This window comes from Lolium rigidum, chromosome 5 (assembly GCF_022539505.1).
Source record: "Lolium rigidum isolate FL_2022 chromosome 5, APGP_CSIRO_Lrig_0.1, whole genome shotgun sequence".
Taxonomy (NCBI): domain Eukaryota; kingdom Viridiplantae; phylum Streptophyta; class Magnoliopsida; order Poales; family Poaceae; genus Lolium; species Lolium rigidum.
The window spans coordinates 30,848,386-30,859,916 of record NC_061512.1 but is presented as its reverse complement, the minus strand read 5'-3'; positions in this window follow the sequence as shown (position 1 = coordinate 30,859,916).

Sequence of the window (11,531 nt, the reverse complement as noted above, 5' to 3'; positions counted from 1 at the left end):
CCGGAACCACGAAATAAAACTTTTCGATTGTATGATTATTATCAACATGTGCCAACATACCATATGCCGTACATGCATGCTACCTAGGAAACTATACTAGTAGCCATGATACTTGCATATTTCAACTAAAACACTTTAGCTCGAGTTCTAGCTTCTTCTCCTAAGACGGATTTTTTCATAGAAATTTGTACTTGGACAATACATAAAAGAGTGGAACATATTTAAATTCTATGGAAAATATATTTGTAGAGACACTAAGGTGAACCTAGCCCGTTAGTCGTGGTATCTCGGGTGCAAAATGTCACCGCTAGCAGTCTTGACTTGTTTTGGTATGCAACGGCTACGGTTGGAAGTAGAGCCCCCGCACGTACAATTCGTTGTGTTCTCGCGACGTGATGCGGTTGGAACATGTCAATACTAGAGGGTTCATGCAATCCTTCATAAAACCCTAGATATGGTCATTATTTATCGTCTCTAATTCCTCCTAGTAAACTCCCTAGAAGCTAGCAATTTATGTGTTAATAAACAAAGCTATGTACGCATAGAGTCGAGAACAACTCGTCGCTCCCTAGATGATGCTTGGGGTGAACCCTAGCATCATCGCTAGCAGTCGTCCCGCGTCACCCCCTTACCGCCATTGTTGTCGCCCTCTAGTGCATTGTCATTATGCGTGGATTTCTGAAGGTGTACGTGTGAGGGTCGTCCATGCTTGATGTTGGTGGTGGCCGGTTCGTCTGGACCATAATCAAGGTTCATGCAATCCTTCATGAAATAGATGTGGCCCTCGACTATCCGATCCACCTTAATGTTGTTTAGTAGCAAGACTCCGTGCCTTGGCATATTCTTTTCTAGCCGGCACTCATTCACCTCCCGCCTCCTCGCCTTGATTCCCCCCACCTCCATGAGCATCAAGGAGGTCAGTCTCCACCATGAGAAACTAGATCCTCATCGGAGAATCGGACCATGCATAGTGCAACCACAAACACGGTCTCGGGCTTGGACCACATGATGATCATGTCTACCACCACCTCTAGCTTGTGTTGTCTATGTCTCGAGGAAGTCCATCAAAATGTTGGATCCAGGGGCGAAGTTGAAGGTAAATATCATTGGGGTCAGCTATGCTAGCTAGTTATGCTATGATCTCACATTAATAAGCTAAGTGAGAGACTAAATTAGTGAAGGTTCGCTGAAATTTGTTGGGTTCATCTGAACACAACTCTTGTGTACCAGCTCCACCACTAGTTGGATCGATAATAAACCACATGGCAACTAGACGTGGTTGAGGACGAGTGGACGACCTAGATTTGCTACGGTTCCTAGATGTTAGCACACGATCTAGATTTAGTGGTCGACCTAAATTAGTAGTGGATGTCGAGTTCCATCGGAGTACAACAATGAGCTTGGTACGGCTACATTCAACATACTAGTGCATCACGTTGCATGCAATTATGCGAAATGAGTGGGAAACATATATGTATAAGAAATTGAAAATAAAAGGAAAATCGCAGCCTGAGGCGAAATTGGGTGCGACCCATAGCAAAATTGGCCCAACCTCCTGCACCTAGGCCCTTTATGCTCGACGAAACAAAACCAGCCGCACCCAGTCCAGTCCCAAACCCTAACTACCCATTTTCCTCTCCCCTCCCAGTTGTGTTCGCTCCCACCAACGAGACAGGCGGCGCCCCGCCACGATGGCCGGAACCGGCCATATCAGCGCGGTCGGACTGTTAGCCAGCGCACACGTGCAGCGATGTGCGGCACTCCGCCGAGCTCGCCGGACCGTGTCGGGCACGTAGCCGAGGCGAGGGGCATGCCGGCCATCATAGCTACAATGCATCTCCTTCCACAAGTTTCATAAGTTTCTACGATTGATTATAGCGTGAAGTACCGGGAGGTGGTGGCGAATGCCATCGACTTCTTCCACATGTGCACCGTAGAGGTTCTCGTGGCTGCGGATCGGGTCTGCAGCTGGGAGGTCTAAACCCTTCATCCACTCCACCATCGCCTTGGCGAAGCCCGGGGAGTCGATGGGGTCGTCGTTGCTTCACATCTTCGCCTGGTGGAGGATCGCGACGGCGCTAGGTCGAGCTTCATGTGGTCGAAGGAGCCCCTACCACTGCCCCTGGATCCGCGTGACGATGAGGACCGCGATGGCGCTGGATCGAGCTTCATGTGGGCGAAGGAGCCCCTATTGTCGCCCACGGATCTGCGTGACGACCAGGACCGCGATGACGATGGCTCGAGCTTCATGGCGACAAAGGAGCTCCTGCCGCCGCCGCCCCGATCAGCGTGAGGACGAGGCGGTACGCGCCGGCCTCAGAGCGTCTGGGTGTCAAACGGGTTAGTGACTGGGAGATGTAGAACGCCCACCGCGACTCCAGGGGACGCGCTGCCGGGCCTGTAGCTGAGCCTGGCCAGGACCGCGAACGAACAGCGGTGCCCAGAATGCGTTGTCTTCCACGTAGCTAGGGTCCGCTGCCAGCGCACATACTCTGCGTGGGTGCGGGAGCGGTGCCACGACGTACCGCTATGCGAGACCTTCCACCCCGACGTGAGGCGCCAGGCCCGTCTCGTAGAGCACGCGTGCCTCCGCGATGGTGATGTTGCGGGTGCGCTCCTCGTCCTCGTCGCGCATGCCTCGTCTCCCTTTGGGGACGCTCCCGCCTGCTTTATAATTGTTGGCTATATATGGCTGTGGATTGCGGCGGCTAGGCCGGGTTTTCCGGCTGGAGTAGAGGGGAAATGTGGTGGGTAATAGTGGATGAGGGGGGTGAGAGGGTGATCGAGTGTAGATCATTTTCGCGCTCGAATTAAATCTTGAGATGGTTTACTCGTGCTGGACCTTGATCCACCTCCTTAAGAAAACGAAGCTACTCACACCCAAAACGACAAAGGACAAATGGAGTACTTAGCAAAGACAAGTAGCCAAATAACTCGAAAACACACCCAAAACGACGCGTGTTGCTTGGGAACCGGCCGGCCGAGGTATTAAAATTCGCGTCGAAAACGCGCGATGGCTGCAAACGAAGCGTCATGGCAAGGCTGCGGCATGTGACAGCCAATTACTACTTAATAAGATGAAAAAGAAAATAAATACTATTGAGAATTGAGATGGTCCGTCTCGTTTGTCATCCCAAAGACGTCTAAATATCCGTCTCACTTGTTTCGTCTCCCCTTGGTATATTATAATTCGCGGCCGCGGGCGATGAGAAATTCCGGCTTTTTTTTCCGAGCGAGCGGATCGTGCCGGCTAGTATTTATTGGAGCTAGCGCGCGCGACCAGATGACATCCCGACGGGCTTCGCCATGACCACGCTGCAGGACCCCGCGGGGCACGTGGACCTCGACCGGGAACGGCGCTGCTTCGTGGGCAGGGGGTGGCGCGGCTTCCTCGCCGGCACCGGCGCCGCCGCCGGCCACCTGCTCGTCTTCGAGCACCTCGGCGGCCTCTGCTTCGCCGTCGAGACCTTCGACGCCTCCGGGTGCAGCCTCGATGCCCGCGTCGACACCACTGCTTCAAGGAGCCTTCGTGACGACCACGACCACGACGCCGACGTGGAGTCCCACAGCAACAACCGCTGGTCCCCGACGGCGCCAGACTCGCCCGTGACCAAGAAGAGGAAGCCCTCGCCGGCGCCGGCGACGGCATCGGCCGACTGCTCCTGCGACCAATCGTCATCGCAACGGGGCGACGAGGCGACGCTCCGGCAGTGCATCATCGAGAGGCCGTTCCACCTGCAGTACCTGAACCTGACAAAGGCCCTGTGCGACCGCATGGGATGGACCACGTCGCGCGCCGCCGAGCTGGGCGTGGCAGGCGGCGGCGGCGAGCGGCGGTGGGAGGTGCGCGTCAAGGTGGGCGACAAGGGCGGCATGATCATGGCGGGGTGGGCAGGGTTCGCGCACGACAACGGCCTCCGGGTCTCGGACGCCTGCGTCTTCAGGCCGCTCCTCCTAGCCGACGGTACCGGCGATCAGCTGGTGCAAGTCCAAGTGATCAGGGGCACCCAGTGATTGTCATCTCTTGGAGCTAGGATGGTGTCATTGCTTAATTTGTAGGACGATCATCCAAGGCACAAGTTTGTTCAGCAAATATCTGTGGTGTTACCATGTTTGCTTGTTTCATGAAATTTGACAACCCATACTGAATATAAGTTGTTTTGTTTGGATGCTTTCAACTGTTTGGAATTCAATAATTGCCTAGCTAACAAAATAGGGGGATTTCACAAGTAGGAAACCCATGTAAAATTAGAATTTTCAATGGTGCCACATCTTCAAATTAATTTTCACACACGGTTATATGGGCGCCAATTTTTGTCATGCACCTTGGTTGGGTGGCCTTATGCTTAAAGATATTGCCCCATCCATTTACAATCTTTTAGCCCACAAAAACTTCACGGCCCATAAGAGCATTACCAACAAACATTTGGATTGCCAAAATCAACACCTTCAATGGGTTGTCCTTGCAAAACATCTTTGAGTTTGTAGACCTTTGGACACATATTGGTGTGGTGAATCTTGTTCAAGGCACGAATGATGACATCATTTGGAAATCAAAATCTTCGAGGGATATACTCGGCGGCATCGGTGTACAAGGCACAATTCGAAGGCATGGCACGCTCTTATATGCCGGAGGCAGTTTGGAAGAATCGGGCTCCCACAAAATGCAAACTATTCCCTTGGCTTGTTGGGGATATGTCTAATAGGTATATACCCACGACATAGTATGATTCCAGCAAGTCTGAGTGATCCACGAGATGATGGTTGGGCCTATGGCCTTACCGGGCGGCCCAATTACTGATTGACCTAGGTGGAGAGTCCAGATGAAGCTAGGCGGCTCCATATGATGTTACCCAGGCGGAACCGTTTACGTGCATGACAAGAAGTATTCCACATTAAGATAGAATTTGTAGAGTCCGGTTTGGACTCCTCCATGTAAACCCTAGATCCTAGCGCATTTATAAGCCGGATCCTATGAGCCCTTGAGGTAGAATCAACTCTCATTGTAATCACACACTTGTTACCCTTATAGTGAATTATAGCAACGAATAGGATATTGTCGTCCTTGTGAGATCCGAAGCCAAGTAACTTGTCTCTCGCCGCCCCGGTAACTTCCATTTTTTGCCCACCTCGCTCTCTACATGTCGTGAGGTACCCTCTATGGCGTTCTCATCGAACACGCAACGACACCTAGCGCCCACCTTGGGTATTAGGTGCCTGCAGCGCGGATAGAGCGGGATCCGCCTTCGCGAGCATCGACGACACCACCACCATCGGGCACGTCTTATATGTCGACAACATCCCCATCTTCCCATGCAAGGAAACTTGGATTCCGGCTAGGAGAAGCCCTATCCACTTCACCATCGTTCCAACCGATGGCATTCATATCTTCATCAACGAAATCGGTGATCAAGATGCCAACATGACGTCAAGACCCGCATGAATCGCCTCCGAGCTAGATATGTTCGTGCAAGATCGATCTAGGAAGGAATACCCCGAGGAGTTTTCTGTCAACACCCGGATTTTTAAGTCCAGATGCCTATTATGCCATTCATCGCAATCCCAGGAATATTGTTTTTGCGAGACATAATAGATTGATATCACAACACATCATTCATTACAACACATAATCGTCTTACAACAAAGGATCACATGATCCAGTCTTAATACAACATAGTGGATCTAGAGATCCTATTACAAAACACATAGCGGAAGCGAAGTAGTAGCGGTCGTGGTCCATCTATTCCACGAGCAACCGTTGACGTCAGGAGTGGTCCTAGTTGTCGTAGACGTCCTGCTGTCCTTCTTCCGGGTTCTGGTACTCCTCTTCATAGTCTGGCCATTTGAATAGCCAGGGACAAAGCCGTGAGTACTTTAAAGTACTCGCAAACTAATACTATTGTAAGTACTAACATTGCTATTGAGAGTGTTCTAAGCTCTAAGGTTATTTGCGTAAAGCCAGTTTTATTTCATAAGCACTTTAGTAAGCAAAACCTCTTCTTTTGCCTAACTTACTCAAGTGGGAACATTAGTGTCATTCCCACAACTCAGTTGTGATTCAAAGTCAAAGTCACCTTTCAATTCAAGTCACCATTCACCGTTCATATTTTTAGAAAAATTCTGATGACGGAACAGTATGGCCTTTCCAACTGTCCATGACCGCGGACGCGGCTATTCGAATAGGTTAAACTCTGCGGAGGTTGTACGCTTGTGCCACAACTTTTGATTACATCCGTCAGGGGTAACCCTGAATAATCGTAACTCAGTACGCGGATCATCAACCATAACCTTTTACTTACATATCCTAGTATAGGTACCTCTCCCCATGAGCTTGGCCTCCCAGTGAAGACCAACTGTCAACCTGGGAACTGCACAGGGCTTGGGCCGGACATTCACCTCATCTTTAACGTCGTTTCTTTTGTGGTGGAGGCAGCTTTCGGCATAACCCCGATGACGCTTGTTTAGAGGGAACCCATACTAAGACACATAAACTTCCAGTTAAGCCCTACCCATAATCAGGTATTGTGGGGGTACTTGTAAATTGGAATGGTATCGCATCCGAACCCAACCATCAGTTTTGGTAAAAACTCACCAAGTCATTCACAAGTCATATTCACCTTCAAAATCTTTCAATAGAATGAATCATCATTCCAAGGTTTTCAAAATCATTTCATTTCACAAGTTCCCATCTAGAGTAGTCAATTTTATTTGTTAGCACTAGCACTAGTCATGAGGGGCGCTAACTAGATTATAGCTTTCTAGGCTAAGTTTGATGCTCTTGTACTACTCCATAACTAAACCAAGTGACTCATGAATCAAAAATAAACTTTGGTAAATAAAGCCAAAAGCTTGTAAGGTAAAAACTTGGGATAGGATCATTAAGCATAAAGTAAAAAGTAATGGTGCCTTGCTCTCGAGGAGCTTTGCACTTGGGTAGTCTTGCAAGAATATTAGCTTGCCTTGAGTGGTGTACTGATCAAAGTGGTCTTCCTCTTCCTGGAAGTAGATCTCCTCCTCCTCTTGATACTCCTCGGTACTAGCGTCTAAAATACGAATACGAGGATACAATCACCAAACAATTCATTGGCTATTCCAAACATCACATATATTCACACAAACTATTCTATTCACACAATTAATACAATTTGGTGCATTGGTGGTATTGCTTTGAGGAAGAATAATTTCCTCTCATTTTATATGTAAATGATAGTTTCCAAATAGTTTTTGAGGAATAATTTCCTCTTATTGAATCTTCTTTAAGATTTAATTTCTCAAATCATCACACATGAATTTATGTTGACCTAAGTCAACCATTCATCATCATCATTTGAGAAAATGATTTAAATGAGGCAAGGATACCTCATACCATTTAATAAATGCCTATTATGATTTAATATCTCCAAGTATTTCATGTGAGAGTATTGGACCAGGGGTTCAAACTTCATATGAAAGCACTTGGGACAAGATTTCAATGAAGTGAAACACCTCATATAATTTACACAAGTAAACTAGCACCACTCATAACTATTAAGTGGGTAAAGGTGTTGTTTTCTTATTTAGGAAAATAATTTCCTCACATACTAAATAAGGTGTTACTTTTGATTACTTAGAGAAATAATTTCCTCTCATTATCTTATTAAGATTTAATTTCTCTTATGAATAATATATGACCTAGGTTGACCAAAGTCAACCTCTTCACACTTATCATTCAAGAAAATGATTTAAATGAGGTGAACACGCTGTTTCTCATGGAGGCCCCATTACCAGAGACCTAGGCCATCGCTCGGAGCGGCAGAGGCATGAGAATTCAGCGATTGCAACAGGCTTACTTGTTTTAAGTAATTTGACGACGACACCACGCCACTGCCCAAGTCACCTGATGAACCAGCAGCAAGGGTACGTATAGAGATTCAGTAACTGCACTCTGCTTCCTTCCTTCCTACCTATTCTTATTCCAAACCAAAGAAAAACAATTGACTCACCATCACCGATCGAGTGGCCGGAGATCCCGTCCCCGCCGGCTGCCTCCTCATGTCTCCTTTTAAAACAAGACACCACTAGTGCTAATACTGTGATGACAAGCAGATTTTATCGACGCGAATCCTTGCCTCACCGGAGATGGGCTCGTTGACGGTTGGCCGAAGATCTAGTCGACGGCGAGCACATCTTGACGAGCATGGCGTCGGCTCCCCTCTCCTCTCCTCGACAAAGTCAAAGTCTAAGTCATAGTCACACGCGCAATCCACACGCGGTGGCTGTCAATGGACTTGTATTTATAGAGAGGGAAGATAGGTTGGAGGGAATAGAGAATAGCAAGCCGGAAATTTTCAAAGCCACCCAGATTGTTGCTTCTTGGGAGATGATGGATTGGATGAGAACCACAGACGGTCAAGATGATAAGCGACACGGATCGATGCATGCATAGAGGAGGCAGGAAAAATGAACCCATCCCACTGCAATGATTTTTTATAGCTAATAATAACTGCAAGGTCCAGACTTCAAGGAATGGGTAGCACTGCTTTTCCCCTCGCTCATAACTCCCTCGCGTCTCTCCATATTTTGAGGAACCTAGCAGCAGGAGAACGATCCAGTGCTCTATCGCACATTTATTTCCAATGGCAACTAAAATAATCCGTCGTTGGTTTCTATTGCCATGGATGACCTCTTTATTTGTTTTCTGCAGCGACGACAGACTTTTTTCTCCCTCTCAAATAACTGTGGGACAAGACAATTGTGGGCATCCCAAAGGGAGGCTAGCGGCACATTCACGTATGCTATGTGGGGAAAATGAAAGGATCGTGTAACTTTGCTTTCTGATGCACTGGCACACTTGGTCAGGAAAGAGATCGCCTAGCAAGCATACACCCATACTCAGGACCCATGGGATGTTGTTTAGATGTTGCGAGTTCGGACACTTCGTTTTTGGTTGGTCGGTATTGTAATAACCCGTCGCTGACTTGACTGTCTTTGAACTAAAACAACAAAGGCTGCCAAGACGGAGACAATATTTCCATGACGGTTTTGTGCAAGGATTAAAATTTTGAAAGTGAAAGCATCTAGAGAACGTCTCCAATTAGCAAAAGGCTTTGCACCTGCTACATGTTACAGAATAATGGTGACACCATCTTTCCATTAGTTATACAATGGTATAGCACACAACCTTGAATTATTAATAATTGAGTTTACACAGCTACTAATATATAATTGTAACTGGTTGAGAGAGTCTCACTACGGCCAGTTACCGGCGACGGAGCTCACCGTCGGCACAGCATGGCCGTCGGCACAACGCACGGTACACCGACGGTCACCCTCGGCGCAACCGCGGCCGTCGGCACAGCTAGGTGGAGCCCGAAGGTCACCGTCGGCACATCTGAGCTATCTCTCCCGTTCCTTGCAGAGTTTCACTCGGTTCATGATGACTGGAGTGCGAGAGGAACCACTCCCAGAGCCACCTCATCCGGGGCCGACGCCAGTGTTCCCGTCCAAGGAGGAGTTCTATTGCATGTACAAGCGTCAGCGTCAGTTGACCCCGGTAAGTTGCTAACTTGGCTAAGTTGCTAACTTGGTGTGACATGGCTAAGTTGCTAACTCCCTCCAACATGTAGGGATTGGGAGAATCCGGGAACGACACTCCTTGTGGTACGCCGATGCACCCCGGTCGTCATTCTCCTGGTGCTTCTGCCGAACCTCAGCATGGTTCTGCTTCCGGTGGCTCTCGTCGTGGTTCTACCTCCCCGAGCACCGTCGAAGTAGTGCGGCCTCGCTTCACCCGGTCGGAGCTAGATCGGTACTCGGGTCCGCCGGGTGGTGCACCACCATAGTTTCTACATTGTACTAGCACATGATGACACGCTCCATCTTTGTAGTGGATCCCGTGTATGTACCATGGTCTTGTATGCTATATTTGTGCTATTTGTGAGATTTGATGCTATATTTGTGAGATTTGGTGCTATACGGTGATATGTTTGTGCTCTATGGTGCTATATATGTTATTGGACATTCAATGTTATAATATGTGCATTTTGTGCGATTTTCTGAGCAAATTGAGCCAAAATGGCAAAAATCTGAAAAAACTGGGCCGGCTGTGCCAACGGTGTCACCGTCGGCACAGGCCCATAGCTGCGCCAAATGGCAAGGTCTGTGCCGACGGTGACACCGTCGGCACGGCTGGCCCAGGTCGCGCGTTTTTTCCAGCTCGAACGGCCACGTGTTTGGCGCCAAATCTGGAGAAAAAACGGTGCCGACGGTAACACCGTCGGCACAGCCGTGGCAGCTAACGGCCGGCGCGTCACGGCGAGATGTCTGTGCCGACGCCGGTAACGGCCGACGGCCACCGTCCAGCCGTCGGTACACGTCTGTGCCGACGGTGCCGTCCTGTGCCGACGGTGGGTGCCCCGTCCCCGACGCGAACTATGCCGACGCTCAGACGCCGACGGTCACCGTCTGCAGAGAAGGTGCCGACGGTGGAAGAACCTGTGCCGACGGTGCGGGGCCGTCGGCCGACGGCGTCTCTCCCGTAGTGTCTAGACAAAATTTAGGCTATATTTTGCAAAATCTGCGACAAGTATATAAGGCTAGAGGTACTAGTATTATGGATATAAAAATATGAGAACACGCAGCACCACAGCCAGCGCAAGAAGCCAGCATACATATATGATTGCTTGAAAATCTACAATGCTCAGCTTCCATGATTCTTGGGATACGCCAACGGTTAATTAGATGGAGCACCAGATTTTTTTTGCGTCAACTCAAACTCTTTTTCTCAGCATCCACAACACAGATCAAATTATCAACAGTAGTCTAACCACACTACAAAAAATAAATAGACGATGCAAGGTCAACATTACAAGCAAATTCAATAATAAATCACACAAGAGCCAGGCCAGCACTGTAGCAGCCATCTAGTCCTTAGAATATCCTAGAACAGAAACATGATGGTCAGCAGACCAGTTTTGGGAACAACATCACCAGGACTTATGCAGGCCACCACAAAATCAAAAAGAGCATGCATTTAAACAAAGCAAGTGGTTGATCTGATATGCAAAAATAAGCAAGCATGAGCCAACATAGACATCGTGGATAGCTACTAATGCGCCTGTGAAGGATTAAAAGCTAGGATGCAATTTCATCTTAGGCAACATTAATTGTTTTGTATCAGTCACACACAGGTGCTAAAACATGACACTTTACAGATCTGCTCCAGATCAGCTACAACAAGCTACAGATCAAGCCCACATGAAAAAACACCACTATACTAATGTAAAACACCATGGTCACTATGTACAATTGTAGCTTACAATAGTTCAGGCAAGCATCTACTAGATAGCGAGTATTAGACAGCAGCTACCATTATAATATTCAGAATAAGAGATGTCACTATAATCTCCTAGCAAAGCCTGAGCAACATTGCAAAATTGCATCACATGTGAGTGTGAGGCGTTGGATTTGGGTTTTCTCACCCAACTGATTTGAGGCAACCACTTTTACTTGGCCCACTTCTATGGTACCCGCTATCTCTCTAAATTATTTTG